A 26,147-nucleotide genomic window follows, 5' to 3' on the forward strand; every position below is an offset into this window, starting at 1 on the left:
CTTGGGCCGTACATTCACCTCATTTCACATCATTTCACTTGTAACGGAGGCAGCCTCGGCATAACCCCTATGATGCTTGTTCAGAGGGAACCCATACTAAAATGTGTAAACTTCCAGTTAAGCCCTACCCATAATCAGGTATTGTGGGGGTACTCAAATATTGGAAAGGTATCGCATCCAAACCCAACTATCAGTTTTGGTAAAGTTCACCAAGTCATATTCACCTTCAAAATTTTTCAATATAAAGACTCATCAATCCAAGGTTTTCAAAGTCATTTCAAGATCACAAGTTCCCATCTAAAGTAGTCAAAATTTTATTTGTTAGCACTAACCACTAGTCATAAGGGTGCTATCTAGCTTCACAAGCTTCTTAGGCTAAGTTTGATACTCTTGACTACTTTGCTAACTAGACCAAGTGAATCATGAATCAAAAATTAAACTTTGAATAAACAAGACTTTTAAGGTAAAACTTGGGATAGGATCCTTGAGCATAATGTAAAAATATTGGTGCCTTGCTCCAATAGAGCTTTGCACTTGCAAGAATATTAGCTTGCCTTGGTTGGTGTACTGATCAAAGTGGTATTCCTCCTCCTGGTAGTATACCTCCTCCTCCGGATACTCCTCGGTACTAGCGTCTAAAAACGGATCCGAGGTAACAATCACCAAACAAGCTTAAGATCTAGTCTAAGCACACACAATGGGTTCACACAAATTATCCTAGCATCATCACATACACAACATGTGGGTTGCATTTGTTTTCTTACTTGAAGAAAAATAATTTCCTCTCATTATAATTAATCACTAGTGCTCTCTTTAGTTCCTTGAGGAAATAATTTCCTCCTAGTGAACCTTATTAAGATTTAATCTCCTCAAATGAATAAATTATGAACCCATGTTGTCCAAGGTCAACCATTCAAAATCCTCATTTGGGAGAATGATTTAAATGAGGTAGAATACCTCATGCAATTTAACACTACTTTGATCATAAGTTAATATCATCAAATAAGTCAATATGAGATTATATAGAACATGGTTATTACCTCATATTGAATTACTTGGGACAAGATTTAAATGAGAGCAAACCGCTCATAACATTTAAATAATAGTTTTGGACAATATCATTTGACTAGAATAGCCATAAGGCCCTTTATTTAATTTAGGCCATGATCACACAAAGTAACCATGTCATATTTTTGCATAAACATCAAGTGTAAGTGAAGTGTGATTTATGAGCATTGGAAACAACTCAAAAGCATTTTTGGTTGATTTTTAATAATTGTTTGAAAACTGAAAAGTCCATGCCTTGTTATTTTTGCTACATTATTTCTACAACAGATATAGGACTGAATCCAATGTGGTTGGTTAGAGCTTTTCATAAGCTTTCCAAAAATATAAAGTTCATCAAATTTGGTTGGGTAGATTTGATTCTATTTGATTTTGAATTAAGCATCTGCAAAGAAATTTATTGAAATCCAATATTTGAATTTTAACAGGTTGGGCTTGCGCGGGAAAGACTAAACGGGTTGGCCCAGCTTCGCCCTGGCGCTCAGCGGACCGCCTGACAGGGCTACCCCACCTGTTAGTGCGTTAAAACGCCAAAGCAGTAAGAATCAACGCGAGCCACACGATTAGAACAGGATCTGACGATCCATGTTCATCGTCGTCGATGGCGAGAGGGCTTACTGGCACGGCGAGGGTTTGGCATGAGCGAGCTCACCGGCGGTCGGCAAGGCTGGGCGTCGGAGGTGCTGGAGATTGTCGACGACCGCGAGTTCAACGGTGGTCGTGGGAGCGCCTGAGGTGGTCGCAATCGACGGCGGCGTCTGCTACGGTTCCGCGGGCTCCGGCGACAAATTGGCTTGCTCCGGTGGCCAATGTGGATGAGAGAGGAGTGGAGGAGGCTCAGAGAAGGGAGGTGAGTGAGAGGGTGTGCTCAGAAAGTGAAGGGAGAGGCTCTATTTATAGAGGCGAGGAGGTCTGCGGAGGTGCGGCAAGGTCACGCATGGCGCGGCCGCTCTGGTGCTCGAAGGGGCAAGGCGAGGGCATGGCTAGTTAGGCGACGTCAAGGCAAGGCTAGGGAGCATGCTGTCGAGGAAGGGGGTGGTCGGGGTAGCTCTAGCTATGTTGATGTTGTGCGGCACGATGGCGGAAACACGACGATGATGGCGACGTCTACGGCGCTCGCGCGGGCACGGGAGCGTGTCTGGCGGGTTGCTGTTGTCCAGGTGGGTGCAGGTGAGAAGGGAGAGGGCGAGAGGGGGCCTGTGTCGACGGCGCGCATCGACGTACTGGCGCGTCCAGAGCGTGTCTGGTGCGCGCTCTGGCGCGTTCTGGGCGCCGCAGACACGACGCGTTCCCGGCGGTGCAGGGTTCCTCTTTGACTGTGGCAAGCTTAGGCGTGACTAGGAGAGTGAAGGGCATCTAGGAGACAAGGTGTGCACAGCTAGAAAAGAGGAGCGCTAGGGTTGGCATGGCATATGTGAGACATGGCCGGCATGGTCTTGGCATAGCCATGTCTGGCCTTGTCTAGCATGTCCAAGCAGGGGCAATGTGTGTGAGGGAACCAGGAGACAAGGTGGAGGCAAGTGGTGATCAAAGATTGGCCAGGGCACTATTGCAAAATAGTGTAATTTGATTTGGTGTGATTTTGCCCACAAGGTGTTTGTCATAATGGCTGCATGAACAAAATTTTCAAATTTTTGAATGAAATTTGTTGGAGTTTTTTCATGTGATCATAGACACCCAATGGTGGTGGTGGTGTTCCAAAATAAATAGATTTGCAAAATTTAAAATTGGGTAGAAACTAGAATCTGATTTGAAGTCTCTACTTTGCTTGATCCTTGTTTGAAATTGGGAACGAATTTGCAAGGGTGGTTTTGAGCAAAGTTGTTCACCTTGATGTGGTCTTGGATGAGGTGCAAAGGTTTGACAAAGTTTAGTTTAGAAAACTCTTAATACAAGGGCTCAAAGTGGGTAAGATATTAAAAGTGGCACATATGACCATTATCATATGTGACTAGGTTTTTGATTTTCTCTTGATTTGATTTGGGTTTCTTTGGTTCAAAAAGTGTTTAAAAGTGTTTAGTAACGTTCTACAAACAAAGGCACAAGCCAAATTGGCCTAGGTCAAAGTTTTGCAAAATGTCCATAAGCACATGTGTGTGTTGAAATGGATTTTTCCTATTTTTCTATTTTGGTTCACTTGATCCAAATGGGCATGGGTTAGGGTCTTTTTAGGGTTAGATTTAGTTTGGTAAAGGTTTCAAACCATTTGGGTAGGGTATGAGGGTATAGGGCAAGATTTACCATTATGGCTAAGTGCCACATATGCCTCTATGCACTTTGTTATTTTATTTTTGGTTTCACCTTGAATTGGGTTGGTAAGCACTAGGTTAGGTTTGTTGAGGAATTTCAAATCATCTACACAAGGTAGCCATGGCAAAATTTATTCTTTTCAAAGAGCCATAGGCTTACATAGGCCTTTCTTTTTAATTTACTTTCTTTTTATTTTGGTTTTCTCTTGGAGGATGAAAAAGAAGGGTGAGGTTTAGGGTTTTAAAATATTTCAAGGTAGTTCACATAATAATTTTGGAAACAACCCAATTATCAAGCATAAGCACTATGCATAGCACTTGATTTAATAAAAGTTTTTGTTGGTTCTCATTTTTGGAATCAGGAAATTCATTTTGTTCTTTATTTGAAAATTTGGGATGTTACACTATCATTTGAAACCTCATTACTACTGGTGGTGATGATTGACAAGGTATTAAATTGTCAATGCCTACAAGTAGTAGACTAGGGTTTCGTTGGATGTAGAGGGCAAGTAGATCTCGAAGGTTTCAGCCGAAAAGTACTCGATGATGTAAAAGCTAGGGTTTGAGAAACAATGATTCGATCTTTTCTTTATCCCTCGACTCCCCCTTATATAGGAGTTGGAGCCGAGGGATTCGTGATACACAGGTTTACAGAGTCCGGGAGGGTTTCTAACCCGTCCCGCAAGATTACAAATAATACTTCCTATTACAACTCTAGCTTTCCATAATAGCATCTTGGACTTCCGAATCTTCTTATCCTTCGGGTCGTGGGCCTTCAATAAACCCCGGATACCTTCTTCGGCAGGCCCATTGGGGATGCCTATGTCAGTAGCCCCCGAGATTTTGTTTGAATCGTAGAGTCAAGGAAAATCTCCACTTTTATATTTATTCAATAACTTTGAACTTTACCACATATCTTTGCATACAAATTTCTATATTGTACAGGGATAATGGTAGTTGGGGCTAGTTCATCTGACGGATCAGGTACTAGTTAACTGCTCTATTAGCAATCCGCAAAAACCTACTTCAAGATCACGTCCCTGGACATGATCTCGGGATACTGGTGTAAACTTCGACAGGTGCCGCTTAAGGTCTTACCATTCTGTCGAGTCCCAGTCATATTTATCGGGTACCTACCGCGTCCGTTAGGATTTTTCTTCGTATCTGTTGATACGGAAAAAAGTAGCAAACCGACGTCAGAGACGGCGCCACGCCACACAGAACGGATCCGGGGTCTTACCTTCGCAAAGTTTTGCGGCATTCAGAAATTATTCGCAACTTTAGCGTTCCGAGAATATATTGTCGAGTGCTTATTCAGCTGTTGGAATAGCACATTTTATTGAGTCAACGTATAACTTATATTGCTCTCCCGATGGGAGTATATGTAGAGTTATTTATATAACTCGAAATATGCTCCCTTTTTTCTTCTTCTTTTTCTCTCTCTTTTTTATAATTTCATCGGGCACGCGAACAGCGTTCCCGATGGGAGTAGCCCCCGAGGCTACAGCCAAGGACTAGTGCTTGGTTGTAGGCTCAACACTTTAATGCATCGTGTCGCTATATTGTCATTCTTTCTCGAACTTTTATATCTATCGGGTGCGCGAACAACGCTCCTGATGGGAGTAGCCCCCGAGGCTACAGCCAAGGACTTGGACTTGGTTGTAGGCTCCACTCTTTATGCCGCTATATTGTCATTCTTTCTCGAGCTTTTCATATCTATCGGGTGCGCGAACAGCGCTCCCGATGGGAGTAGCCCCCGAGGCTATGAACAAATGCTTGCGTTTGATCATAGGCTCCCTCAATTCTTATATTGTCATACTCGAATTTTACTTTTTTCCAAAGTAGCCCCGGAGCATTTGGGCAAAAACTTGTATTTGATCAAAGGCTTCTGAAGTAATCGATAAATTTTCCTGCCGCCAATCTTCTTATTTCATACTTGTTGAGATTTTCCCCTTGGTCAAAGTGAACTCAGTACTGACGATAGCCACGATCTTTGTATCCAGGAAGCTCGAGTACTACTGTCCCTGCCATGTGGGTCCAAATTTCCTGTCAGGTTGACACGTCGTGCAAGTGGGGGACACACGTCCTCCGCTTTTCCTGGCGCACGCGCTGTAACGCCTTCATACTGAAATTACTCCGTTACCCTTATTCCACGTGTACACCATCTACCTCACATTTTCTCCATCCAACGGTGCGTCGATTCACCGCACCTTTATTTAAGGTCATCGTCTTCCTCCTTCCACACTTTCGCTCGCGCCGCTCCTCTGCTCTCCTCTGCCAAAATCTTTCCTTGCGCCCCATAGTTCTTTGAGCTCCGCCACGCTCGCACTGTGCTACTGTGCCATTGTTGATGCCACCGCGCAGACTCACCAAGCACAATACTCCTGAATCCACGATGGCTGCCGCGGATCTGGGAAGCGCTGAGTGGGAGAGATCCAAAATCTCCGCCCAAGACATCAATTTGCTGAAGAAACTGGGGATCAGCAAGAAGCAAGACGCACTGCGCTTCCCCAGCGAAGAAAGCTACCCAACCCCTCCAAATGAGTATCGGGTTAGTTTTGTTGATCATCTCATCTGTGGCCTCTCTGCCCCTATTCACAATTTTCTTCGAGGGTTGCTTTTCGTGTACGGATTGCAACTCCACCATCTTACTCCCAACTCCATACTCCACATCTCGATCTTTATCACCCTTTGCGAGTCCTTCCTTGGAGTCCAGCCTAACTGGGCATTATGGAAGCGCCTTTTTCTTTGTCGCCACAAATGCTCTGCCAACGTCGCCTATAACATAGGCGGCGTTGTTATCTGCGTTCGCCCTGATGTCGAGTACTTCGATGTCAAATTCCCTGATTCAGTTCAAGGGTGGCGCAAAAAATGGTTATATATCCACGAGGAAAACCATGGGTCTATTGAAGACAACATTCCTCCTTTTGATGGTGCCGAAAAAATCTATCGCTGCCGATCCTGGGATGCAGAGGCTACCGCCGAAGAAAAAGCGGCGACAGAGGCATTGATGACTCGCATCCACGAACTTCAAAATACTCGTGGCCAAGAGTTGTCAGGTATCCAAATCACGGCGTATTTCCTTAGGATTAGAGTGCAGCCTCTGCAAGCTCGCAAAAATCCCCTCTGGAAGTATGCTGGCAACGATGATGTGGATCGCTTGTCAGTGGATTCGCCGGTCAAAGATTTAGAAAAACTTGTCCGAAAAATCTCCTCCCTCAACAAGAAAGATCCTGTCCCCTCGTCTTGTCGCGTAAAGCCGTATAGCGCCACCAACGCGCTCCCTGAGGTAATTCTCGTATGAACTATTTTTATCGACTACTTTTTTGTTGTTGACATCCTTTGTATAACTTTCTTGTCGACATTCTTCTTTTTTGTAGAACCATCCAGATCTTGTTTCTCTTCCTCCCCTTCCCGAAGGTGGAGAAGTCGAAGAACGGGCCGTTGTCACCGACGACAACCAGGGTACTTCTCGCCCTGAGAGTGAAGCCGCAGGTTCTCGAAAATCTGCGGTATCTTCTGAAAAAGAAATCGACTCTGAGGCCACTCCCTCAGCACATTCCCTTCCTCCTACTGTTTCTCCAAAGAACAAGAGGAAGAGGAATGAAGTCGAAGATTCCGGCACCTCCAAAGCCGAAAAAGTTGGTCCTTCCGAAGGGAAGAAAGCTTTCGACCCTTTCTTGGATGCCCTTGTCAGCTCGTAAGTCCTTATTATTCTTTGTTGTTTATCTTACAAAATACTTGTCGTCGTTTTTCCTTATATTGTCGACGTTTTATTGCAGTGATGACGAGGAAGAAAATCCACCTATTGACGTGGCTGCTCGAACGAGTACGTCGCGTACTTTAGTTGTTTCGGATGTTCAGCCTGATGTGGAGGAAACTTCGCCTCCTCAACAGAACGTCGAGCATCCAACTCCATCTGTAAGCCCCCATGTCCCTTCGCCAAAGAGGGCTAGGGTTGAGCCAGCTCCAGAATCTGCTCTTCAACCTGGTGGCTCTGCAACTCCTCTTCTGGATAACGTAAGTTGCTTACTTCTCCTTTTTTGTATAAGAAACTATTCGGTGCCTATGGACTCTCTTCATTTTTTCTTAATTTTTGTTGTCGACCTTTTTATCTTATTCGACACTTTCTTCTCTTTTTCCTTTATCAGCCCTTGATGCAGGAATTCATCCGCCTTGGTACCCAATTTGTCGGGTACCACGATTATGCTAAACAAGCCGAAGGTAATATTCTTCTACTTCTTTTGGAAAATCGACGTCTTCTTCCTTTTCCTATCATGATTCTGATTTCTGTCGACTATTTTGTTTTAGAAAATCTTGCGGAAGCCAACAAACATGCTGACACACTTGCTCGTAAACTGGAGCAAAGTGAAAAGGCTCGTAAGAAGGCTGAAGCAGATGCCAAAAAGGCTAAGGCAGAGGCCGCCACCGTCGAAGATCTTCGAAAGAAACTTCATGAGGCGGAAACCTCTTTAAGTGAGCATATTTCCGAACAATCTGCTCGCGAAGAGGCGATTATCAAGCGCCTGGCGTCGCAGAGCCGTCGTTTTGCCAGTAAGTGCCCAAACTATTTTGACTTCCTTGAACTTCTCCTGTCTTGCTTACTTATCAATAAATTTTTGCCTTAGCAGGAAAAACGGGTCAAGAATATGAGCTTAGGGATCCTGAGAACGATCCCCTTCTTGACGCGCTTTCTCTCCTTGAGATTCATGGAGACGAGGCACGCGACGGTCTTGCTGAAGCTGAGGCGGGGACCCTTACTTCTTCCCGAAGAAAGAACAACCCGCGCCGTTTCTTGCTCTCGCCAAGTGCTTCAATACTCCCGAAAACCTTGGGCTCAAACTTCGTCAAGAAAGTTTGAAGGTTGGCGTGGAGGGTACTATTGCCCTGGTTGCCGATAGCCAACAAAATATCGACTGGACTAGGGTTGGCGACACGCAAGAGATGGAGACCAAAAAGTGGCAGTCGCTGATCAAGGCTGCGAAACCGAACTCGAAGAAGGTCCTCGCTTATCTTGGGTGCAAGCCAACTCCAGCTCCAAGCTCATCCAAAACGGAGGTCTAGTAGACCACCCTGTCTTTCCCCCTTTTTTCTTTTTCTTTCTTCCTTTTGATGCTGTCACCAGCTTTTGGCGACACTTATCCCACTATCTCCATTGTAATGCCTTGTAATTATTCTGAAAATCAATGGAATTCTATTTTGCTTGATGATTGATGTTGAACCTTTTAATTTCAGTTGATATTTGATAACTATACTCCAACTCCTGCTCCTTCCGATATTTTGCCTACTTCTGCTCGCTCGAGGAAAGTGCTTGTTAATACTGAACTTGGTGACGATCCCTCGAGTAAGAATTTATCGCAAGATTTAGAAGAACTTCGTCAACAGCTTCAGTATGCGAAGAGGCAAACACTTATGATGATGGAGCAATCTCGCAAGGCATCCGAAGCAGAAAAAATTGCACTTCAACAAGCTCAAGAAGCCATGGCTGCCAAGGAAGCCGCCGTTTCTGAAGCTGAAAAGGCAACCACCCGAGAGAATTTTATGCTCGAATTGATGAATGAAGCCAGTGTGGATATGTCAGGTATGCTTTTTCAAATCCAAACTTCTTCTGTCTTCTTGCTGTATCCTCTTTTTTTTTTGAAATTCCTGTGCTGTCTCCAAATAGGTTCCTTTCTCGATGCTGCTGCCGAAGAAGAGAGGGTAAACACAAGGACAAATCTTCTCGTTAACCTTTCTCTTGACCATGGTTCTCTATTCTGGGCCACTCCAGAGAGGACCCGACAGATTGTCAGGTTTAAAGATCGCGCCTGTCAGGTTCACGAGTTCCTGGATTTCTGCACTAGAACATTGTCTCTGGTTTACAAGACGATGTTTCCTCGGAACGAGGCACCCGATACTCTTCTTGGTTTGATGGAGAAATTTCGAGATGCTCCTCAAATCCATGGATTTGTTCGGGCGCAACTTTCTGCTGGCGTCAGGTTTGCTATGATGATGATCAAAATCTGCTATCCCAAGTTTGACATGAGCCAAATTGTTACCAAGTGCTTGGCCAAGATGGCGAAAAGGAAAAGGGATGTTGGCAAAATTGATGATCATGTGACCCCTGTAGCAGAAGATATGATGGATGAACTTCTTCGGATGGACGCTGAGTTCTTCGTGAAGGGCAACTATGCTGAACACAGTACTCGTACTGTAAATCGGATGACCATAGATAATATACTAGGCCATAATTGATTTTTCTTTTTCTCTGAACTCGTTGAGTTTTCTCAGGAATTGTCTCTTGTATGTTGTAAACATGTTCTATATTGTAAAGCCAATAAATGTTTTTATTTTTCCTTATCAAGCCCCCGAGTGTCTCGGTAGCAAATTTCTTTATTGTATGTGCGAGGTTTTAAACCAAGGCAACTAAATTATATTGAATATGCTATATTTGCGGGTACGAGCCCCCGTGCCTTGTTGTTGATCGCTATTTTGTATCTTTGTTTATTTTGCGAGGTGTTTTCGCACCAAGGCGAAATATTTTCGGAAATATATATTGCAAGTCTTGAGCACAAGCCCCCGGGCCTGTCGAAGGAAAAATATATATCTCGACTATCTTTATTATATTGCAGCACCGCGAGCCCGCCTCATCAAAAACCTTTTCCGGCCCCACTCGGTGCCCCGAAAAAGGAAAAGAGTGCGTCTGAAAACTCGCGGGCGTTTCAGTATATTGTATTTTTACAAGGAGGACTATATTTCGACACTAAGCGTAAAAACGCCTTAGCTGTGCCACGTTCCAGGGGTTTTTCTCGGGAACCCCTGACTTCTTATCCTTGATTCTGTATACTCCTCCTTCGATGACTTCTGTGACGATGTAAGGACCAAGCCATGGTGACTCGAGTTTTTCAATACTCTGTTGATTGAGTCGTAGAACTAGATCTCCCACCTGAAAGGACCTTGGTCTCAAACGTCGACTATGATAGTTTTTCAAGTCTTGCTGATACTTGGTGACCCGCGATAGTACTTTGTCTCTGGCCTCATCCAATGTATCGAAATCATCTTCCAATGCCTTCCTAGATACTTCTTCATTATACTCCGTAACTCTTGGGGAGTCATGCTCTATCTCTATTTGTTATCACCAGAATTTGACCAAGTCAGAGGTGGGCCACGATCAAGATGGGCTTGGAGATTATATACGGAGAAAATACGTAGATCGGCCTTATATGCAAAGTTGGGCTGGATTGCCCATATATCTGTAATATAATAGATCGTATCTTAGATAGAGTTTTACCCGTGCACGGTTAGGTGCACGCCTAAATTAGAAAGTCCCCTGGACTATAAATATGTATCTAGGGTTTATGGAATAAACAATAACCAACGTTCAACCAACAAATCAATCTCGGCGCATCGCCAACTCCTTCGTCTCGAGGGTTTCTACCGGTAAGCAACATGCTGCCTAGATCGCATCTTGCGATCTAGGCAGCACAAGCTCCACGTTGTTCATGCGTTGCTCGTACTGAAGCCTTGTTGATGGCGAGCAACGTAGTTATCATAGATGTGTTAGGGCTAGCATAGTTCTTCGTGTAACATGCTATCGTAGTGCAACCCTTGCATGTCTAGCCGCCCTTACACCTATCTTAGGTGTAGGGGCGGCACCCCGCTTGATCATTATTTAGTAGATCTGATCCGTTACGGTTGCTCCTTGTTCATCAAGGATTAGTTTAATATCTGCAATAGTTAGGCCTTACAAGGGGCTGGAGGATCCAGCGGCACGTAGGGTGTCGTTTGCTAGTCCTAGACAGGATGTTCCGGGGATCAACCTCGTGTTGGTTTTTAGGCCTTGTCTAGGATCGGCTTACGATCACCGTGCGTGGCCGCGAGGCCCAATCCTGAGTAGGATGATCCGATTATGCGGTGAAAACCCTAAATCGTCGTAGATCTCATTAGCTTTATCTTGATCAAGCAGGACCACCATATATTCGTGCACCTCGTACGAATCATGGGTGGATCGGCTCCCTGAGCCGATTCACGGAGATAACCTGAGAGCCGATCGAGGCTCGTATTTAATGTTTACGTGTATGCCATGCAGGAAACTAAGCGAGGCATCTCCATCACCTTCCTGACCAGGTATAGGTCAGGTGGCACGCCCTTGCATCAGCATCGGACGTGTGACCAGAAGGCTTTGCGGGCCGTCGCTCGGAGGGACCTCGGCCAGCCGCAGCCCTAGGTTGTTCCCGGCTCTACGGTGTTGCCCGTCGCTGCCCGCCGGTGGGTTTCTGACGTCAACACATTCTGGCACGCCCGGTGGGACAAGCTTCCACATCAGCCACATCGCCATCTACATCCGAGATGGCGGACGGCACGCCAGTCACATACGAGGATCTGACCGACGAGCTCAAGAAGAAGTATGACGAGATCAAAGTCATCCTCGAAGCCGACCTCATCGGCTCATATCACAGAACCCGTTCACATGGCATCAGGTGGAAGGGGTTCTCACCGGAAGGCGCGCTCGATGGAGTGGACCTATCCGTCCCGTCAGAAGGACGAACCAGGGCCGTGCGCCAGGAGATTAGCGGCATGGTGACTCACTCGTTGCATCGCCATTCTGAGAGCCTGGTGAATACTTTGGAGCATGTCGCCGTTCGGATGATCAAGGAGGTCATGAAGCATCAGCACTCTCTATCAGAGCCAGCTCTCGGGACCTACCAAGGAAAAGTGCCACTTCAGTCCCGTCCACCGTCGTCATTCACATTGGCGACACCAGAAGTGCCTAATTCACCGTCATGCGCCGTTGACAGGGTTAACGACACTTACCCTGGGAGGTGCCAGCCAAGATACTCGTTCAACATCAACATGATAGAACTGGGGCACCCCCCTGATGAGGGTAGAGGCGAGGGCAACTGCTCTCGCAGCGAAGATAAGGAAGAAGCTGCTCCACGCGATCGGCTCCGACACTGCCGAAAGATCCTGGAGATGATCAAGATGGAAGCCGATTCTAGCGATCGGCCTGTATCATCCGTACCACCTGCTCTCCCAGTATATGGCGTCGACCTCACAGGGGACGGAAAGCTAGGGTATGGGTTTACATCGGCTGACGAGCTGGAGGAAGTCGACATTGGTCCTGGGGATAAGCCGCGACCGACTTTTATCAGCAAGAAGCTAGATCCACAGCTCAGGGGACAGATGATAGCTCTGTTAAAAGAATACCCAGATTGCTTTGCATGGGATTACACGGAGATGCCTGGGTTGGACAGGAGCATCATTGAACATCGGCTCCCCCTTAAGAAAGGATTTCGGCCGTTCCAACAATGAGCACGTCAGATGAGGGCCGAAATTCTGGAAGAAGTCAAGAAAGAGATCGAGAAAATGTTGGCCGCCGGATTCATCAGGCCATGCAGGTATGCTGAGTGGATCTCCAGTATCGTTCCTGTAGAGAAGAAGGACGGTCGATGGTGTGTGGCCATCGATTTCCGAGATCTCAACAGAGCCACTCCAAAGGACGAGTATCCGATGCCCGTAACAGAAACGTTGATAAACGCCGCTGCTGGCCACAAGGTGTTGAGCTTCATGGACGGCAACGCCGGCTATAACCAGATCTTCATGGCTCCGGAAGATATACACAAGACCGCATTCAGAGTGCCAGGGGCAGTAGGCTTGTTTGAATATGTGGTCATGACCTTTGGGTTGAAGAATGCTGGTGCAGCGTACCAACGAGCCATGAATTATATATTTCATGATCTGATCGGAAAGTTGGTGGAGATCTATATCGACGACGTGGTAGTCAAATCTGTCTCCATGGAGGGACACTTGGATGATTTACGGCGCGTCCTAGACCGAACTCGGAAATTCGGACTGAGAATGAATCCGAAGAAGTGTGCCTTTGGCGTGACGGCTGGTCAGTTCCTAGGTTTTCTGGTTCATGAACGGGGAATTGAGATCGGCCTGAAAAGTCAGGAGGCGATGCGTACCATGCAGCCGCCAACCACGAAGAAGGAGCTCCAACGTCTCATCGGCAAAATCAATTTCGTCCGACGATTCATCTCTAATCTGTCAGGGCGAATCGAGCCGTTCATGGCGCTGGTGAAAACTAAATCTGACGACGAGTTCCACTGGGGGGCAGAACAGCAACAGGCGTTTGACGAGATTAAGCGGTATCTGACGACGCCGCCTGTGCTAGTTCCGCCCCAGCAAGACCGGCCGTTCTACATCTACTTGTCAGTAGCTGACACATCCATCGCTTCGGTAGTGGTGCAACTCTATGAGGGCGTTGAGAAGGTCGTTTTCTACCTCAGCAGGAGGATGCTGGACGCGGAGACAAGATATCCTGAGGTCGAGAAACTTTGCCTTTGCCTATTCTTTACCTGCACCAAGCTCCATCACATCCTTTTGACGGCAGAGATCATCGTCATATGCAAGTCAGATGTTGTCAAGCACATGTTGTCGGCCCCTGTTCTGAAAGGCCGACTTGGTAAGTGGATGTTTGCGTTGTCAGAGTTCGATCTCCGGTATCAGCCTGCGAAAGCAGTCAAGGGACAAGCGTTGGCCGATCTTATCGCTGAACGGATCAGTACCAATATAGCAGCACTATCTATACGTGCATGGGCTATGTTCTTCGATGGATCGGTTTGTGACGATGGTTGTGGCATCGGCATTCTGCTCGTATCGCCTCGGGGGGCAGAATACTCCTTCTCCATCAGATTATCTACCCCTTGCACCAACAACGTAGCAGAATATGAGGCAATACGTAAGGGAATGGAGTTGCTACTGGAGGCCGGAGCAGAAGCAGTAGAGCTTTTTGGGGACTCAAAGTTGGTGATTAACCAGCTCAAGGATGAATATAAGTGCGAAAGTGAATCGCTTTTCCCATATTGGGCGGAATGCCGTGAGTTGATGACACAGTTTCGGTACATCAACTTTAATTGGGTCCCAAGATCCCAAAATGCCGAGGCCAACAATCTCGCACAAATGGCGTCAGGCTACATAGATACAGCTGACGGGTCAGAAGTTCAGATACAATTCCTGGAACAGGATGATTGGAGAGCCGAAATCTTCAATTATTTAAAAGATTCGGCTCGGGGGGCACCTAAGCGGATAAGATACAAAGCCATGAAGTATGTCCTCATAGGAGACGACATGTTCTACAGGACGTTGGAAGGGTTGCTACTCAAGTGCCTGGGACCGACTGAGTCTAATCGGCTCTTACATGAGGTGCATGAAGGCGCCTGTGGAACGCATCAGTCGGCTCATAAGATGAAGTGGCTGATCAGACGATCAGGGTTTTATTGGCCCACCATGCTTGAAGATTGCTTCAATTATTACAAGGGGTGCCAAGCGTGTCAGATGTTCGGGAAGATTCAGATGGTACCAGCATCAGCGATGAACCCTATCATCAAGCCTTGGCCGTTTCGGGGGTGGGGCATGGATATGATCGGCAAAATCCATCCGGCGTCGAGCAAAAAACACGAATGGATTTTGGTTATCACAGATTACTTCACCAAGTGGGTGGAAGCCGTCCCTATGAAGAAGGTGAAATCAGAAGATGTGATCAAATTTGTGAAAGAACACGTCATTCATAGGTTTGGGATTCCCCAAACTATCACGACCGATGGAGGTTCGGTCTTTGTTTCTAAAGAATTCAGGAAGTTCTGCGATGACATGGGGATTAAACTGATCCGATCATCCCCATATTATGCTCAAGCTAATGGGCAGGCTGAAGCGTCCAAATCAGAGTCTAATCAAGCTGATCAAGAGGAAAATTGACGAGAACCCTAGGGATTGGCATGAGAAGTTGTCAGAAGCATTATGGGCCTACCGCATGTCGTGCCATGGAGCTATAAAGACTTCGCCGTACCAGCTCGTCTATGGACAGGAAGCCGTATTGCCTTGGGAAATTACGGCTGGATCAAGACGTGTCACGTTTCAGAATGATCTGACAGCTGAAGAATATGCAGCTTTGATGAGCGACACTATTGAGGATGCAACAGAGCTTAGGCTTTGGTCGTTGGAAAAGATTAAGGAGAACAAAGCCAGGGTGGCTCGTGCCTACAATAAAAAGGTTAGACCAAAAGAGTTCCAAGTTGGTGATCTAGTATGGGAAGCTGTGTTGCCGTTGGGAACCAGGGACAAGGCATATGGCAAATGGTCTCCTAATTGGCACGGTCCGTACAAAGTTGTCCAGGCCTTGAAGGGTAATGCATACATGCTGGAAGAGTTGAGCGGCGAGAAGTTCCCAGTAGCTGTCAATGGTCAACACCTCAAGAAGTATTTCCCAAGCATGTGGGATGATGGACAGTAAGATGTGGGGGCCGATTTCAAATCGGCCAGTAAAATCAAAAAATCACAGCCGATGCGCAGGCATCGACTTGAGAAAACGTATGGAGATAACAGTATGCAAATGCAGCCGATGCACGGGCATCGACTTCAGAATAACAAAGCCGATACACTGATATCGACTCTAGAGGAATAAGCTCAGATTAGCAAGTTAACGGAATCGGTTCAGGCCAGAAATCATGATATGTGAGACGAATCTCCTAATGGTTGCTGAGGAATTCAATCTGATTAGGCAACAGCTTGACCTCGGATCGCAATATGAGCCGATGTTCTGCTATCGGCTCCCTGTACGGCAGCTCCATTCGACAATCGGCAAGGTTGACAAGGAAGCGAAACTAATTAAGGGATTTTTCTTCATTAATAGGGGGATTCCTTACAAAGAAAGAGCTGATTGCTCAAGGGAGAAGAGGGCAAAAGCCAACTACTACTACTGATCCCTAATCTAGGGGCCGTTGCTGCCCTCGTCGTCGCTGCCTCCGGCGCAGCTGCTGAGAGGCTCCTCATCGGAGCTTCCGTAGCCTTCTACGGGGGCTTCATATTCCTCATCGTCGTCCTCACTGTCGTCGTCCCACCAGGTGCGGAGGCGCTTCGCTGGTGGGTAACCTTCAAGGGAGTCGTCGTCGTCCTCCTCCTCCTCCGCCTCTTCCTCGGAAGAGGCGAAATCGTCCCAGGAGAAGCGGTCGTCCTCGCTCTCCGCCTCTTCCCCTTCGACGAGGAATCGAAGGTCGCCCTCTCTATCGGTCAGGGATTTGTCATCCTCAGACCAGATGGAGGAATCGTGTTCCTCCTTGTCCCACGTCGTCGGGGCGAGAATGTCGTGCGCCGCCAACGAGCCCCACTCCGGCGTCGGCTCGCGGGAGGGGGAGGAGTCATAAAAGACCGACGAGGAAGAGGAGGAAGGGGAAGGCATGGCTATGGGAGATTGGGGGTTTTTTGGGTGCCGATGGCCAGAACAGAGCAGGATGATGAAGTGGCAAACTGCTCAGAGCGGTTAAATAAAGGGGCTATGGTAAAAAATTCAATGCCACAGCAGTTTCCGAGGAGGCGGTGCCCAAAGACAACGGTCAAATCACGCGGAATAGTTGAGAAGACAGGGCATCATGATGAAGAATGCTGCGACGGTTCTGCTCTGCCATGACATGACCCGACGAAGAAAAAACGGAGTGATTTTGGAATTGATAATTCCAAAACCAGGGGGGCATGTGTTATCACCAGAATTTGACCAAGTCAGAGGTGGGCCACGATCAAGATGGGCTTGGAGATTATATACGGAGAAAATACGTAGATCGGCCTTATATGCAAAGTTGGGCTGGATTGCCCATATATCTGTAATATAATAGATCGTATCTTAGATAGAGTTTTACCCGTGCACGGTTAGGTGCACGCCTAAATTAGAAAGTCCCCTGGACTATAAATATGTATCTAGGGTTTATGGAATAAACAACAACCAACGTTCAACCAACAAATCAATCTCGGCGCATCGCCAACTCCTTCGTCTCGAGGGTTTCTACCGGTAAGCAACATGCTGCCTAGATCGCATCTTGCGATCTAGGCAGCACAAGCTCCACGTTGTTCATGCGTTGCTCGTACTGAAGCCTTGTTGATGGCGAGCAACGTAGTTATCATAGATGTGTTAGGGTTAGCATAGTTCTTCGTGTAACATGCTATCGTAGTGCAACCCTTGCATGTCTAGCCGCCCTTACACCTATCTTAGGTGTAGGGGCGGCACCCCGCTTGATCATTATTTAGTAGATCTGATCCGTTACGGTTGCTCCTTGTTCATCAAGGATTAGTTTAATATCTGCAATAGTTAGGCCTTACAAGGGGCTGGAGGATCCAGCGGCACGTAGGGTGTCGTTTGCTAGTCCTAGACAGGATGTTCCGGGGATCAACCTCGTGTTGGTTTTTAGGCCTTGTCTAGGATCGGCTTACGATCACCGTGCGTGGCCGCGAGGCCCAATCCTGAGTAGGATGACCCGATTATGCGGTGAAAACCCTAAATCGTCGTAGATCTCATTAGCTTTATCTTGATCAAGCAGGACCACCATATATTCGTGCACCTCGTACGAATCATGGGTGGATCGGCTCCCTGAGCCGATTCACAGGATAACCTGAGAGCCGATCGAGGCTCGTATTTAATGTTTACGTGTATGCCATGCAGGAAACTAAGCGAGGCATCTCCATCACCTTCCTGACCAGGTATAGGTCAGGTGGCACGCCCTTGCATCAGCATCGGACGTGTGACCAGAAGGCTTTGCGGGCCGTCGCTCGGAGGGACCTCGGCCAGCCGCAGCCCTAGGTTGTTCCCGGCTCTACGGTGTTGCCCGTCGCTGCCCGCCGGTGGGTTTCTGACGTCAGGCAATACTGCCTCGGCTCCATGGACCAGAAAAAACGGAGTTTCATGTGTCGCCGTATTTGGTGTTGTTCGAATACTCCACAATACACTCGGCAGCTCCTCTGGCCAGGTGTGTCGAGCTTTTTCCAGTGGTCCTAACAAGCGCTTCTTTATACCGTTGCAGATGATACCATTGGCTTTCTCGACTTGTCCGTTGGTTTGTGGATGTGCGACTGACGTGAAGTGCAATTTGGTGCCTGCCTCTGCATAGTATGCTTTGAATTCTTTGGATGTGAAGTTACTGCCATTGTCCGTGACGATGCTGTGAGGTACTCCAAACCAAAAAACAATGCTTTTCACGAACGTTATTGCAGATGCTGCGTCTGGTGAATTTATCGGCTTGGCTTCTATCCACTTGGTGAATTTATCGACAACGACGAGCATATACTCGTATCCTCCTGGCGAAGCTTTATGTAACTTCCCTACCATATCGAGGCCCCATTGAGCAAAGGGCCAGGACAATGGTATTGGCATCAGCTCTGCTGCCGGAGAATGAGGTTTCGCGGCAAATCTCTGGCATGCGTCACAAGTTTGTACTATCTCCTTTGTATCCTCTATTGCTGTCAACCAGTAAAATCCAGCTCGAAAAACCTTGGCGGCAATAGCTCGACTGCTCGCATGATGACCACAAATTCCCTCGTGTACGTCCTTCAAGATTATCCTTCCTTCTTCGGGTGTTACGCATCGCTATAACACACCCGAAATACTGCGTTTGTACAGCTCCCCTTTTACCACAGTAAAGGCCTTGGATCGCCTGATAACTCGCCTCGCTTCAACTGGATCATTGGGTATTTCTTTTCTCAGGATATATGATATGTATACCTGCATCCATGGAATTTGCACCATCATTACTAAGTCATGTTCCTCTTCTTCTTCTTCCTCTGGTGCTTCTTTGGTAGCCCCCGAGGGTTTCTTATCCTTCTCCTTATTTTTTGGTTTTGTCGACTTTGTAGATCTCTCTGCTATCTCTTCCCAGAATACGCCTGGTGGAATTGCGAGGCATTGCGACCTGATGTTTGCGAGAACGTCGGCTTCATCGTTGCTCAGCCTGCTGATGTGATTTACTTCGCATCCATCAAATAACTTCTCGAGCTCATTGTACACTTCCTTGTATGCTACCATACTGTCATTGACTGCATCGCATTGGTTCATGACTTGCTGAGCCACCAACTGCGAATCGCCAAAGATTTTTAGTCGAGTTGCACCACAAGCTTTCACCATCTTCATCCCGTGTATGAGAGCTTCGTATTCTGCCTCATTGTTAGATGCGTTTGGGAACGTCATCCTCAAGACGTACTTCAGCTTGTCACCCTCAGGTGATATTAGTATCACGCCTGCTCCAGCTCCTTCTAATCTCTTGGACCCGTCGAAGTTCATAGTCCAAGTTCTCGATAAATCCGGTGGTCCTGTATTTTGTAACTCCATCCACTCTGCGATGAAGTCTGGTAGAATCTGCGACTTTATTGCTTTTCTTTTTTCGTACGTGATGTCCCGAGGGGAAAGCTCTATTCCCCAAAGGGAGACACGACCCGTAGCTTCTGGATTGTTTAGTATATTGGACAAGGGCGCCTCATTGACCACTATTATCGGGTGTGCCGAAAAATAGTGCCGTAATTTTCTTGCGGTTGTAAACACTCCATATGCTAGTTTCTGGTACTGCGGGTACCACTGTTTTGAAGGCGATAAAACTTCACTGATGAAATATACCGGCAACTGCACTCCATGAAGTTTTCCTTCTTCTTCTCTTTCGACAACAAGAGCCGTGCTGACCACTTGGGGTGTAGCCGCAATATATAGCAAGAGGGGTTCCTTCTCTTTGGGCGCCACCAAGATTGGTGGTGTCGAGATTATGCGCTTAAGATCCTCGAAGGCTCTATCTGCCTCTTCATTCCACTGGAACTTCTCTCCTTGTTTGATTAAGGCGTAAAACGGTAACGCCTTTTCCCCCAACCTAGCGACGAATCTGCTTAAAGCTGCGACTCGCCCGGTTAGCTGCTGTATTTCTTTCAACTTTGTTGGCTTTCTCATCATTACGATGGCCTGGATTTTTTTGGGATTTGCTTCAATCCCTCTTGCTGAAACTAAGAACCCGAGAAGTTCTCCTGCAGGGACGCCGAAAGAACACTTTGTCGGGTTCAGCTTGAGACAGAACTTATCGAGATTGTCGAAAGTTTCCTTCAAGTCCTTGATTAGCGTGTCCCCCTTTTTGATGTTATGACGATGTCGTCGATGTATACTTGTATGTTTTTCCCGATCTGTGTTGCTAATCATTTCTGCATCATCCGCTGATATGTTGCTCCCGCGTTTTTCAAACCAAAGGGCATCGTTCGATAGCAAAACACGCCGTAAGGTGTGATCAACGCTGTTTTGACCTCGTCTTCTTCTTTCAATCTGATCTGGTTATAACCAGAGTAAGCATCCAGGAAGGAAAGACGTTCACATCCTGCCGTGGAGTCGATAATTTGATCGATCCTCGGGAGGGGAAAGTGATCCTTTGGACAGTGTTTGTTAAGACACGTAAAGTCGACACACATGCGAAGGACTTTAGTGTTTTTCTTCGGGACCAATACTGGGTTTGCGACCCACGTGGCCTCTCTATGCAGCTCCTTGATGAAACCAGCTTCTCTCAGTCGATCGATTTCTGACAACATAGCTTTGCGGTTTGGCTCCAAAAAACGTCGCAAAGGTTGTTTTATTGGTCTCGCTAATGGATCCAAGTTTAGGTGGTGCTCGGCAAGTTCCCTGGGTACTCCTGGCATGTCAGCTGGACACCATGCGAATATTTTCCAGTGCTCACGGAGGAACTCGACGAGCGCGCTTTCCTATGCGAGGTCCATATTTGTCGCGATAGACGTCGTCTTCTTCGGATCTGTCGGGTGAATCTGCACTTCCTTGGAATCCTTTGTAGTGTTAAAAGTTGATTCCTTATTAGGCCTCCCTACATCTGGCAGTACATCGTAATCGGTCGTAAGCCTTGACTCCATGTATTCTGCTTGCATCCCGAAAGTTTCTGACTGTCGATGAAAATTCTTGTCACATTTATCGGCTAGCGCAAAACTTCCTTTGACTGTAATTGGTCCCTTAGGTCCAGGTAACCTCCACAACAAGTATGTATAATGTGGTACCGCCATAAACCTAGCATATGCTGGGCGCCCCAACAAAGCGTGGTATTGCGATGGAAAATCTACGACTTCAAACTCCAGCCTCTCTATCCTGTAATTTTCTCGGGTCCCAAACTGAACGTCGAGATTGATCTTCCCCAACGGATAACTTGGCTTCTCCGGTGTAATTCCATGGAAACGCGTATTGGTTGGTTTTAGATTTGCTAGAGATATGTTCATCTTCCTTAGTGTATCTGCATACATAAGGTTTAAGCTGCTGCCTCCATCTATGAATACTCGCGATACGTCGAATCCCGCGATTACTGCTGGCAAGATAAGTGCTGACTGCCCTGGTCGAGGGACTTGCTGCGGATGATCCGCTATTGTGAAGCCAATGTCTTGCCCTGACCAATTGAGGTACTCAACTGTTGGTGGAGGCATTTTCTCTGCCATGAACACCGAGATTACTTTCTGAGCTCTATTGGATGGTCTGCCTTTCTGAATCATCGAGACCACTCCATTGGAGTTGGGATCAATGTAAGGTGGTGGCGCTGGTGTTGCCGCTATTCTGAGCTGATGTCGATTTTCGTCCGTAATTGCTGGAGGAGGTGGCAAGTGAATCTCACTCCTGGGCCCTTGCGGGTTTCTATTTGTCACCTTGGTATTGGCGTGCCCTGCCCACCTTAACATTGCCTGAAAATTTTGACAATACTTTTGCAGGTGTCCTGACTGTCTCTTTCCATTGCTGTCGAGATAAAAGTGCATCTGGCATGGGCCGTTCATCATCTCCTCAGGGGACGCGAAAGGTCTCTGGAATCTGGGCCCATTATTTGGCCTATTATTTCGGGAGTCATCTCTATTGTCGCCTCGCTGCTCGTTGCTCCTTTGATAATCATCTCTATTGTTTCCTCCAGCGCTTGCTCGAAATCCAGCCGAGATTTGGCCAGGTGCATCGTAACTCGAAAATTGTCGAGAAAATCGTCGTCTATTTTGAAAATTTCGACTGCGGTCCTCCTCTGGTGACCTGTGTCGTTTATTATGCACAGCATCCTCGCCATCTGCCCATCTGTTTGCTATTTCCATTAATGCTGCTACTGTCCTTGGGTTGGTTCTTCCCAAGTCCTCCACAAAATCTCCTCGTCGAACTCCTGCCACAAACGCATCTATCGCTCTCTCGTCAGATATGTTTTCTGCCGAGTTTTTGATGATGTTCCACCTTTGGATGTACTTCCTCATTGATTCATCATGCTTTTGTCGACATGATCTCAATTCCTCAAGTGTCGCAGGCTTTTTGCATGTTGATCGGAAGTTCTTGACAAACACATCCTCAAAACTGTCCCAACTATCGATGGAACCTGGAGGAAGTTTCTTTATCCATGATCTTGCGGCTCCGCTTAAGTGTATTTGAATGCTCTGCATGGCTGTTGCTCTGGTTCCACCTATCAACTTTACCGTCTCGAGGTAATCGACTAGCCAATCCTCGGGATCTTGCAGGCCGTCAAATTTCTTGAAACTATCGGGCAACTTGAATCCTGATGGGACTCGAGTTTTTCGGACCCGTCACGTAAAACACGGGAGTCCACACATATCTTCTTCAGCAAGTTCTGGTGAACGCCGATGTTCTCTTCTATCTTGTCGCGCTTATCTACCATGGCCTGAGTCGCCGTATCTCTGACTCCACTTGCTCTTGGTGGATCTTGCACTGCTGCGGTAGGTCTCGGGCTATTTTGTCTTGCAGCTCCTTCGGGAGGTGTGGCTGCGAACGCTGCTCCCATGGCTCCACATCCTGCCATGGCCATGTTGTACAACGCCTCTCTTGGATCTCCGGGAGGTGGCCTAGACGCTAAGATGAAAGCTTGCGTTGCCATGTATCCTGCTTCCGATGTTTTTGGAATGATATTCCCCCTCGTGTCGATTGACATAAAAGACATATCGAGGTTTTGAATTAAAGTCTCTCTTTCAGCTTCAGGTATATTTTGCAGCCGAGAACTTGCTCTCCTTCGAGCTTCCCTGTGACTATCTCCCGAAGTTCCTAATTGTCGACTCAACTCCGCTCTTCGCCTGCTTGATGCGGAAGCTGCCTCCCTTCTCCTGTTTAGAGCAGCTGTCTGTTTTTCCAATTCCCTTCCTGCTCGAGCGAGCCTATATTGGTATGCCAGCAATTCTTCAGTCGTAGCAGTTGTCGCCATTGGTTCTGAACCATCCATAGCTCTTGCGGCTCTATCCCATGCTGATTGTGGGAGTTGAACCCTAACACGTGGTGTAGGCCCGACATATTTACTGCCCAAACCTCGCCTTAGGTCAGAGGGATCGACATATGGATTTCCCAGTTCGTCGAAAGCCTCTGATGTTTCCTCCTGATCGCGACTTGCTTCTCCAATGGCGTAAATTTGATGATATTTTGGATTCTGCACCTTGCTGGTTTTGGTGACACCATCATAGAGATTGGTGAAGACCTTTCCAACAGTGATGGATTTGTCGATGAAGTCGAAGCTGTCGATGCTACTCGAGTCATCGCTTATATAGGAGTCCGCGGATGACTCGAAGGACATGTCGTTGAAGATCTTGGCGAGTTTTTCGCTTGCTTTGGTGCTGATGAAGCGTGGCGACGAAATCTCCTCATCGCCTGACTCGACGGATGATGCTGAGCATGAAAAATCGGGATCGACCGCCGATAATCCCGGCGAGATCGGAACTTCGAGACGGTACGCTCCTTCTTTCTCGACGCGGAAGTTGAACTTTCCGAACGTCATCTCCATGGGCTCCTCCAGATACGCATATGCATCCAAACGGGAGGGCGGGTGAGGAACAAAATCAATGAGACCAGTTTTGATCTGTTTACCTCTATCCATGATGTTGCTTGCTATCGACGAAGTCGACGATCTTGAACGTGCCATCGAGATCAGCTCCTTGTCGCCTCTAGACCCCACCGACGGCGCCAATTGACAAGGTATTAAATTGTCAATGCCTACAAGTAGTAGACTAGGGTTTCGTTGGATGTAGAGGGCAAGTAGATCTCGAAGGTTTCAGCCGAAAAGTACTCGACGATGTAAAAGCTAGGGTTTGAGAAATAATGATTCGATCTTTTCTTTGTCCCTCGACTCCCCCTTATATAGGAATTGGAGCCGAGGGATTCGTGATACACAGGTTTACAGAGTCCGGGAGGGTTTCTAACCCGACCCGCAAGATTACAAATAATACTTCCTATTACAACTCTAGCTTTCCATAATAGCATCTTGGACTTCCGAATCTTCTTATCCTTCGGGTCGTGGGCCTTCAATAAACCCCGGGTACCTTCTTCGGCAGGCCCATTGGGGATGCCTATGTCAATGATGGTATAAACTTTAGTCATATTATTCATTCTAGCTATTTTATCTTGTCTTTCCCACCTAGCATGCAATTCCGCCAACATCCAAATATTTTTTTTATCAATTCTAACTTGCGTGGAATTCAAACTTTTACTTTCTTTAACATCATGAGGCATAACCTTTAATTTAAGAAAATCAACATCATGAGCAATGCTATCAACTTTAGAAGCAAGAATATCAATTTTGCCAAGCTTTTCCTCTATAGTTTTATTGAAAGCAGTTTGTTTACTAATAAAATCCTTAAGCATGACTTCAAGATTAGAGGGTGCACTTTTATTATTGTTTTATGAATTACCATAAGAATTGCCATAAGCATTACCATTATTAGAAGGATATGGCATATAACTGTTGTTACCAAAATTATTCCTATAAGTATTGTTGTTGAAATTGTTGTTTTTAATGAAATTCACATCAACATGCTCTTCTTGAGAAACCAAAGAAGCTAACGGAATATTATTTGGCCGGATCAACATGAGCTTTACCGTTAACAAGCATAGACATAATAGTATCAATCTTACCTTGTGGAGCTTTCTCGGTGTGTCATTCAGAATAATTTATCATCATATCATCAAGTAATTTAGTTGCAGCCCCCAAAGTAATGGATATAAAGGTACCTCCAGCGACTGAATCTAGAAGGTTTCTTGAAGAAAAATTTAGATCTGCATAAAAAGTTTAGATGATCATCCAAGTAGTCAGTCCATGAGTGGAACAGTTCTTTACCAAAGATTTCATTCTTTCCCAAGTTTGAGCAACATGTTCATTATCAAATTGTCTAAATTTCACTAAGTAACTTCTCAAGGATATAATCTTAGCATGAGGATAATATTTTCCAACAGAAACACCTTTGAATTTAACCCAAGAATCAATACTATTTCTAGGCAAGGATAGCAACAAATCTTTAGCTCTACCTCTCAAAGAGAAAGGAAACAGTTTTAATTTAATAATATCACCATCTATATCTTTATATTTTTGCATCTCACAAAGTTCAACAAAATTATTAAGGTGAGAAGCGGCATCTTCAGTACCAACACCAGAAAATTATTCTTTCATAACAAGATTTAACAAAGAAGGTTTAATTTCATAGAAAGCTACTTCGGTAGCAGGTTGAGCAATAGATGTACAAATAAAATCATTGTTGTTTGTGCTAGTAAAGTCAGACAACCTAGTATTTTCAGCGGAACCCATTTAAAGCAAAATTAAAACTAAACAACATAAATAACAGCTATAATAGAAACTATTTTTTTGTGTTTTTGATATAAAGACAACTATAGATGAAACTAATTTTGTGTGTGTTTTATATATGATAAAGCAAACAAGACGAAATAAAATAAACTAAGCTAAACAATAAAAAAGTAAAGAGATTGGAGATGAGAGACTCCCCTTGCAGAAATCATCTTTCTCCCCGGCAACGGTGCCATAAAAAGATTTTGATGGCGGTTGATGGGCTTAGAGTGTCTTGATTACTCCCCGGCAACGGCGCCAGAAAAAGAGCTTGATGAGCGAAGATTGCACACCGTTGAGAACCCCAAGAGGAAGGTATAATGAGCACAGCAGCAAGTTTTCCCTCAGTAGGAATACAAGGTTTAATGGACCAGTAGGAGAAATGTGTGACTTCTGAAGGTGTTGCTAGTTGACTAGTGGCAGGACGCACTACCGGCGT

This window comes from Lolium perenne, chromosome 3 (genome assembly GCF_019359855.2).
Source record: "Lolium perenne isolate Kyuss_39 chromosome 3, Kyuss_2.0, whole genome shotgun sequence".
Lineage (NCBI taxonomy): Eukaryota > Viridiplantae > Streptophyta > Magnoliopsida > Poales > Poaceae > Lolium > Lolium perenne.